Genomic DNA, 9,356 nt, shown 5'->3' with positions numbered 1-9,356 from the left:
AGACATGACATCCCTCTGAGGGTCCTCTGGGACGATGCCTCTGGAATCCATTTGCCCACGCAGGGCTGGTGCTATAGACAGAACACCTCCTGTGTGCCCAGCATTGCCCACAGGTGTTCCAAAGCCCAGTCCTGCTGACCGTGCTAAAGTGGGCACCAGCCTTTGCAGGGCAGGTACCGAGGGTACAGCTGAAACAACCCTGCTGGAGGTAATTACAGCCCAGCCATCAGTGTCAGTATGGTTTAAAATGGAAGAGGCATTCGATCCCTTCCCTGTTGGGGACAAGACAGATGGAGTGGTCAGGGACTTGCCATGGAAGGACTTTAACATCTCCCCGAGATGAGGAGTCTCCCCACTCCGCAGCACAGATCCTGGATCCCTAGGGAAGGTGCAGAAGGCTTTGCTGCAGCCCAGCCCTGGTCATCACCCTCGGGCCACTCTCCCCTCCCAACATCTGGATTACTTCCTGGGCATTTCGAGGGGAAGCCTGGGATCCTGCTACAGCAGGAGGCTCCCTGCCTCTGCCAGGAGCATCGTTGGCCTGGGCATGCTTCTCCGGCCGGGTGGCAATGGAGACTCAGCGCATCCCACTGCTGTCTGCAGCTTCCACACCGGGTCCTCCACGGCGAGATGCTTTCCAGGCTCCAGCTCAGCACGATTCTCTCCTTCGCGGCGGTGGGCGGCAGCGTGGGAAGGCTCAGCCTGCGCTGGAGCTGAGCCTCCGCCACTGGATGGCACACGAGCCCCAGCAGAGGGGCCTGGGTGGCCTTGGGGTGCTGAGCCAAGCGCTGCTGGCTGCGGGCTTGGGGGTGCCGAAGGCTGCCGGATGTGCTGGCAGGTGCTGGGCTCCCGGCCCCTCGCGTCTCTCCCTGCACGCCGCGCTCGGGACTGTCGGAGCTGGGTCGGAGCGGGACTCTGACCTTGGCTGAGCAGTATCTGCCGCACCTCCGGCTGGGCGTCCAGCCGCTCCTCAGGAGCACACAGTTTTCTTCCAGCACTCCCCCCAGATAAGGCTGAACTTACCTCCCTGCTCCTCGCAGGCTGGAAATTCAGGGAGGTTTTGAAACCTGCTGGCCTTCACAAGCACGGCCTGAAACGAGCTCTTTATTTAATATGTTTGTGCCAATGACACTGCTGGAGGGCAGAGGATGCCAGCCTGGCCAATAACTCGCAATAAAAACTCTTCTCTCCCCCAAATCCACTTTTCTATCTGCCCCTGTTGCCCTCTCAGCCCTGTTCTCATCTGCATCCCTTTCCTCACTGGGACATCTCCACCAGCATCCAGGCAGTGCAGGGTGGCCCTATGCTGTGGGATGCCCAGTGCTGTGGTGCTGGGATGGGGGCGTGCCAGACTGCTCAGGCTGTGGCCCACCTGGGGGGTCACCCTGCCCCAACTTCTCCCTGGTGCTGCCACCTCATCAGCTGTGCCGCAGGTCCCCGTGGCCCAGCTGTGCCCAGGAAAGTGAGCAGACAGCCAGAGGAACAGACAGGTTGTCTCTGTGCTGCCCTTGGCCCCATTGTTCTCCCACGGCCACTGTGTCAACAGGAGCTGGAAGAGGAAACAGGGGCTAAGGAGATGCCAAGACCCCTGCTGCTCAGGGAAAGATAAGGAGGGAGGGGGCATTTATGGAGTGTCCAGGGGTGGCGGATGCAGGAGGTTCCCCTGTGGTGCAGGAGAGGGACAGCATTGTGTCCCCAGACAGCTTTCTATGTACCATGCTGAGTGCGGGCAGGGACTGGGGATGTATGGCATGCTTGGGTGGTGGTTTAAGCCAGACGTTTAAAAAGATTGAAGTGATTTGCCTGTGAAGCTTTGGACGGAACTCCATCACCCACAGACCCTCCTCATGGCACAGAAATGGCTGAGCTCTGGCTGGGGTTCTTGGAATGTTCCTGTCTCCTCCAGTCCATTCCCAGGGTGTCTGCACCATACCAGAGCCCTGAGGGATGGGATGCAAATTGGTGATCCTGGCTGTGTCTGCCCATGGCCCCCAGTATGCAGGCCAGTGCACTTCTTGGGAGGAAGGGATGAGTGCCAGGGGGCTGGTGTCACTGCTGCCTCCCCCGGACAACCCTGGGATGCAGCAGTCTGCTGTCATCTGCTCCAGGAGCAGGACACTAACCTTCTCACATCCACTCTGTCAACAAACCAGTAGGGAACTTTGAACTTTGCCCTTGAAAGGGGTGACAAAGCCCAAAGAGCAGTAGCCATGGGCCTGGTCAGGGCTCACAGGTCTTGCTTGGACACACACGGGAGACACCTCCATTGCCACAATCTCCTTCCTGGTTCCCAGTCTATGGGTTTGGTGCCCAATGGACCACAAATCTGCAGCTGCTGATGGGAAGCAGCCCAGGAGCTGCTGTGCCTGTGTCCTGGACCTCTCCAAGTGCACCATGTGCATTTCTTTGCAGACACCCACTGTCTGTCTGGGAACCAGAGCCAAGCCTTGGCACGTCCAGCCATGTGTGCTGGAACTGGGCGCTGATGCCTTGTCCAGTCCTGCAGGTTTGCAGTCACGTCTGCTCAGGATCACATTCATAACATTGTCAAAAGCCTCCAGTACCCCCACAGCCTTCTGGGTGCCCCAAATCCACACCCTCCCAGTCATCAAGTGCTTCCCAGGAATAGTAAGGAGATCTCCAGGCCTGTTTTTCCAGAGAAATCACTGCAACACAATAGCATTTTCAGCTGGAGTCTGGCTTGGCTCCGCTGACATGTGGCCAACACCTACAGCCCTTCCTCTCCCTCCCAGCCGTTTGTTTTGTTTCCTTTAACATTTATAGGTCAGCTGGAGTCAAGAGAGCTAATGAGCAGGAGCATGGCCTCAGGAACTTCCCAGGCTCTTATGGACTAGCAACAGGGTGGGATGGAGATGGGGTATGCTTCAACAGCATACAGCTGATATGGGAATCCCTGCGTTTCAAGGATGGTGCAGGTCCAGTTCAAAGATGATAGAATTGGCTTGTGGTGAAAGTGAAAGGTGAAGGTCTTCGTAGAGAAGGTCTATGAAAAGAGAATTAGGAACAGTTTAATATTTATCACATCAGGGAGACTAAACAACATTTTATATTAAACAATAAAACAGAACGGTTATTTTGTAACCTTTAAACTATACTCAAATTTATGTTCTCGCCCTCAGACCAGATCAAAGGATTTCCTGGGGAATTTATTTAAAGAAGAGTTTTGGGACATACACTTGTCATGCTGCTCTACTGGGGCACTCAGACTATGACACCAACACAACTCTTGCTGTTGTCACTCAGCATTATTTCCAATGTGGGAACCAACCTGCACATCCCCTTCTCTGGTGTGGAAAAGCACTGGATCAAGGCAGGAGACTGTGACCTCCAGCATCTCTGGCAGACCACTGGGTGTGCCCACTTCAGGGAGAGGTGAAATGTGAAAGCCATCTCCTGGTCCCTTGCTGCTGGTAGGTCCCACTCAGAGGACACAGGGTCAGGCTCAGGAGCCATAGCCACACCAGTGCAGAAAGTGAGCACCAGTGAGAGCATGAGGCCTTCTCCTGCCACTCGTCTGCCCTGCAGCTGCAGCACCTCCCAGCACTGCTGTGGCAGGAGCTCCTGGAGCCAGCATGGGATCCAAAGAGCACACATACGTCAGAGCCAGGACAAAGTCTGGCAGGACACAGAAAGGTGTGAAAGGCAAAGGGCGGTCACATGTGCCTGATCCACGTGACTGCCAGCGCAGAACGTCGCCCGCACCGTCTGCCCAGCGCTCCACACTGGCAGCGCACATCGGGCCAAGATGGAGATGTCTCCCACCATGCACGTCTCCTGAAGCAAGCACAGGAGCAGGGAGAATCATCCATTTCTGTGACTATTGAGTACCTGGGACATGCTGTGTGGTGTGTACCAAGACAATCCTGGTCCCCTGACATGACTGCGCCAGTCTCTGGTGGGGTGCGGGATTGAGTGGGTGCATGTGAGGTGCCCATGCACCCCAGACAGGGCATTGCCTTTCAGGGGGCTTTGTCCACACCATCACTAATAATATCAAGGTGTTCTGCCAAGTTCCTTCCAGCGAGCTCATTCAAAGTGACAGGGGACCTGATTTATTATACTAACGAGCCAGCGATAAATAAACATGACCTGAGAGAATCCCAATCCCACAATTCCATTCTTGTTTGGCTCCTTGGGGGAGATGAAAGGTTTCCTACAATTTCCCAGTGCTACCCAGAATCTCCCCTACTTGATCTGCCAAAGCTTTCTCCTGCTGTTGAGCCTGGCATTTGATTGAATTGACAGCAGCGGCTTATTAATTGTACTAATGAGGGGCTCAGCAATATGGAGCGGTGGAGAGAGTCCAGTGTGGCTAATAAAATGCTCAAAGCTGAGCAGAGCATAAGGTCACCGTGTTGCCAGGCTACTGGCTAAGCTGCCTGGAAAACGAATACGTGAACCAGTAGGTGACTCTGGGAAAAATATTGCTCCAGAACTCACATAATTAATAGGACAGTGATGCTTTATTTTCTTAGGAAGAATATAGAGCAGGGAGGGTGTGAGTGCACAGGCGTTGCAGCTGAGCAGCTGAGGTGGCTGGGGGCTGCGGGAGCTATGCTGGGAGTGGGATAACAGGGTCTCCTCCTCTCCTGGCCTTTTCCCAGCACCATTTACTCCTCCTCACAGACATACAGGAGCCCAGAGCCTGGCTCCAGGAGAGGCCTGAGGAACGTGTCCACATTGTGACACTTTGGTGTGGCCTGAAGGGAGATTTTGGATATCTGGTAACAATAAGGGAACTGCCCCATGTTTGACCTGAGCTAGTTCCCCAAATACCACTGCAGGGAGAGATAAACAAGGCTAATTAAAACTAACGATAACTGTAAATTTGGCAAGGGGATGTTCTCGGGATCTCTGATCTCTTGAGACAGTAATTCCCACTGGGAGTTTACCACACAACCCCCAAGGGTTTATAGCAATAAACAGGAATATTTTTGCTCCACTAGGAAGGAAAAAGGAAAAGAAAAGGACAAATACTGATCTTAATCTCTTTATTTGCAACTAGTTTTTTAGCCCCTATTCAAGTTCTCCAAATTGCACCTCACCAGGGGTGCTTATTCTCATACCAGACTGTTATCAGAGCAAAGCCCTGGAGCACGAGCGTCTGCCTAAAGCAAACACTGGGAAAAGGTCATTAATCTTTTAGGCTCGTGTGGGACTTGCAGCTGTGGCGCTGGGGGCTCCCACGTGCCCCCTGTGCTGTCTGTGAGGCTTCACAGGCTGCCAGCTCTGTGCTGGGAAATGTCAGCAGGGTCCCTGCACACAGAGGGATCTCCAGGGGTCTGGAGTGTCCCCCCAGCACAGAGCTGCAGGCCACTGTGCCTTGTACTGGGTGGGCACTGACAGGTTCCCACTCTGTTGGCAGGAACAGCCTTTCAATCTGCCATCAGGTGGGCTGGGATTGCCTTTGGAAGGGACAGGTTGATGTGGCTGCAGTGGCAAGCGAGTGGCCACTGCTCAGCCACAGAAAAGACACTCAACAATTTGGCAGAAAGTTCTCTTACAAAATCCATCATGGTAATGTCAGGAGAATGAGGCAACATGACAGAAATGGCTTTGCCCGGAGATGGGACCATGGAATATTTATCCATCTAAACAGAGAGGGCCACAGAGCCCCTCTAAATGCTGTGGGTGTCTCTGTCTGTGTGGAGCTGGATCCTGGCCCTGCTCCTGGCTGTGGATGGGCTCCTGGGGAGGTGCTGGTTGCTGCCACACCGTCCTGGGATAAGCCAGCTGCTGTTCCCCACAGTGGTGGGGTGTTGGGGCAGGCAGAGCACAGGGTGCCCTAGACCCACATTCCTGAGGGCTGGTGGCATGTGGCCTGGTGGTAGGGCTCAGATACCACCTGCAAGGTGGTGGGGTGGGAGCAGAGGTGGAGGGGCAGGAAAGTAGAAAAGACAGCCTCTCTCCATGCCGTGCCTCAGCCCCGGAGCTGCCAAACAATGGCTGGAAAGGTGATGGGAAGATGGGAAGTGTGGGGGGAATGGCAGGACATGCTCCAATTGCGTGTGCGCTGTCCCTGCCAGATCCGGGCAGGCTCCCTCCTGCTGGCACTTCTCTAGGGCCACAGTCTCAACCCTGTCCCCATGTTCTGTGCTCTCCCAAGGACCTGCCAGCCCTTCCCTTCCAAATCTTTGTTTCCCAATCTCTGGAAGCCAGAGGCTCAGGTTTCCAGGGTAGAAAAGCAATTTCTTCCCCTGAAAATTGCCCCTGTTTTGTTTTGTCTCTCCTCACACAGCCGTGGAAGCCAGGGCTGCTGCCCCTGGGGCAGCTCACAGGTGCTGTGGTGGGCCTCCCTGGAACCCAGGGCCACCCCAGTAAGTATGATCTCCCTGTGAACTCTGCCCAAACCTTCACATGACCGGGTGTGGGAGCCAGGTGCCTTTCCCAGCAAGCTGCCTGCATCCTGGGCTCAGCAAGTGCAAGCTGGCCAAGCACAAAGCTACAGCTCAGTGCAGCCCCCCATGCCACAGAGTGAGTAGACAGCATAGCAGTAGAGAGCAGGGCCACAGTTAGAGTTCCTGGGCTCTGGTATCCAGATGGGACACAGCCCCAGCCTCAGTATGGTCTCAGCTCTGGCGGGATTCTGGTTTTCTTCAGATAGAAATGAGTGATTAATCCCCTGCTCACCCCAGGGATCCACACCTGGGGTCACAGCTTCTGAAACCTCACCGAGACCCATGCAGCATTAAGGATGTACAGAGGTGCACACCTTGTACCAAGCAGGCTGATCCATGGATTCTGCCCCGTGACCGTGAGTTTCATCTGAGTTCCCCCACGAGGGAAGTGAAACTAAAGATTTCCTGGTGTGGAGGCTCTGCCAGCACTGATGCAGCCTGCTGGGGTCTCTTGGAGACCACTCCACAGTATCCTGCCTGCACTCCCACTCCCCTGGCACTGAGGATATTGAAGGTCCCTCGGCCAAATTCCTCAGCCTGGCTCCTCTGACCAGCTTGAAATTCACTTGGGAAAAAAATACTTAGACTAACAAATAACAACCCTGGCGGCTGGCCAGTGATTCAAAGCCTCCAAAAACGAAGCTGAAATTTGCAGCTGGCCACACTCCCTGCCTGACTTGGCAACAGCGCTGGTGTCTGAACACCTGCCAGGGCCAGGAGCGACCGTGGCGCCCGCAGTGGAGTGCGCCGCGCTGGCCGCGGGGCACCGTGCGTGCCCTGGCACTGCTACTGGGCCGCCCAGTGTGGCTGTACCTGTGCCCTGGGCTTTATTCTCACAGAAAGGGATCTTCTGGCTCCTGGGAGCAGCTCTGCCAGGACAAGGAAAATGACCTGGAAAAACAATGTTTGCAAACAACGCTGCTGTGGGAGGCAGGGTGCACACCAGAGCTCTCTGGGTTCAACACTGCAGTGTGCTCAGCACTCCTGCACACTGTGGGCCATGACCAGCCAGACTGGCCCTTTGCCCCACCCCGGGCAGGCTGGAATCACTGCCTGAGCCAGCTGAGCAGCAGCTCAGCTGGGACAGGTGCTGCTGGGGTGGTAAGGGAGCCGGGGCTGAGTGGGCAGGGGGTCGGTGCAGTGCTGGGGAGCGAACAGGTGGATGTGAAAATGCAGCAGAGCCTGGCAGAGGGTTGGAGCTCCTGCAGAGAAACACAATCTTTGGTAATCCTAAATGACAAGGAGGTAGAGAGGTGCAGGGGAGTGGAGGAGCTGAGCAGGAGGCTGTTGGAAGGGCAGGGCACTAGGCTGCAGCCCCTTGGCCTCCCCATGCTCAGGAAGGGGTGTCATGTGGAAAGGTAATTGGATCCTGGGATTTACTGAATGATACTGTGGATTATTTCATGACCATCATGTCGCAGTGTAATCTTGTTATGGCATTACACAGCCACGTGCACGTGTAGCCCTATTGGGCCCATGGCTGGTGACACATGAGGACCTGCCTGGCCTATACATTTGCTGAGGCTTGATCTGAGACAAGACAGCAGAGGAGGGGTCATTCAGTCAAGGGTAGCTGGTGACAGCTGGGACCTGGGATTTTCCATGACACACAAGAGGCTGGGACAGGGTGCCGTGGCTTTGTGGCAGAGAGCTGAGCCCCCAGGTGCAGGGGGAACACTGGCAGGTGGCAGTGTGACCATTGCTGCCCTGGAGCTGAGGTTCTTTCCCCCAGCATGGGCTGAGGGGCAGAGCAAGAGGCGGCCATGCAGCTTGCAATGCCGCAGAGGTGCTGGGCTGGTTCTGGCAGAGCTCAGACACTTAGAGGGAAACTCTCCATCCTGGGATACCTGAGCCCTGGGCATCCTAGGGGAGCATGGTCAGGGCATCCCGCAAGGCAAAGGGGGCTGGGATGCTGCAGGAGACCTGGAAGCAAGGTCTGCAGCTGCTGCTAGCCCTACGACAATTATCTGCTGTGAGCCCAGACCACGTGCCTCCCCTCCCGCTCTCTGCACCATAGTTGGCTGCTTTTCCAAAGCATAACAGGCAAATTCCATCTCTGAGACAGTGAAAACACAGCTCACCCCCGCAAGGTAAGAATAGCAGATGAGCTTGGGCAGGCAAACAGCCTTGACCACAGCTTCCTGCCACAGACCCAACGAGATGGAGCTGAAGGAGTCCCTTAATCCCTGTACTGGGGCATTTGGAGCCAAATGGGGACTCGGGGGACTCACGGTGCTGCTCAGAGAGGAGGGCTGCCGGTGCAATGGTCTGAGACTTTAGTCTACCCAGGCCAGTGCCTGAATCCCCAAAGACAGAGGGTGTAAGGAAACTCTGTCATCCTGCTCCTCTTCCCTCATCCCTCCAGCTCAGGACAGGGAAGTGAAAATCACAGGGCAGCATCAAGAGCTGCCGCCACCCAAGCCATGGCACCGGGCATTGTGTGATTAATCACGTTTGGTGCTTGTGCCCTAATGAACTTCCACCTAGAAAGTAAGTATTTGTACCCGGCACCAACAGGCTTAATAAAAAACAAGCTTTTTGAGTTTTTTTTGTTTGTGTCCAACTGACACATGGAAATCTGAAACTGCAGATCAGCCAACTCTCCCGCAGCAGCTTTCCAGCCGGTTAACTTTGAACTGGGGTGATAACAAATTATCTGCTAAACACACATGTGGAGGGAGCTCAGTGCCAGTCTGTCTGACTTGTCTTTAGCTGCTCCTGCTCAAAAATCTAATTTTCTTTGACATTTTGTATCACTGAATTTTGTGCCTTTAAGCCTGTAAACCAGGGAAAGGGTAGCAGCGCCTTTATCCTAAGAGGAAGCATGACCTCCTGCTTTAAAAAAAGAGCTGGCTTTATTTGTCCTATCCCCAAGCTGGGCTTGGGGAATAACAGAAATGTTTGTTGTCCCACAAAAGACTGGTTTATCAGCTATTA

General features: G+C 54.8%; 1 long non-coding RNA gene across 1 annotated transcript in view; it reads right to left on the bottom strand.

The window, feature by feature from the left end:
- Positions 1 to 2,771: 2,771 nt before the first annotated feature.
- LOC131567634 (uncharacterized) overlaps positions 2,772 to 9,356 on the bottom strand; it is a 15,040-nt gene continuing 8,455 nt past the window's right edge. The window contains exon 3 of the long non-coding RNA XR_009275650.1: positions 2,772 to 3,004. This is a non-coding gene — a long non-coding RNA (uncharacterized LOC131567634). The remainder of the gene's footprint in view (positions 3,005 to 9,356) is intronic.

The sequence above is a fragment of the Ammospiza caudacuta genome, chromosome 24 (assembly GCF_027887145.1).
Source record: "Ammospiza caudacuta isolate bAmmCau1 chromosome 24, bAmmCau1.pri, whole genome shotgun sequence".
Taxonomy (NCBI): domain Eukaryota; kingdom Metazoa; phylum Chordata; class Aves; order Passeriformes; family Passerellidae; genus Ammospiza; species Ammospiza caudacuta.
This window is presented reverse-complemented; position numbering and strand designations above follow the sequence as displayed.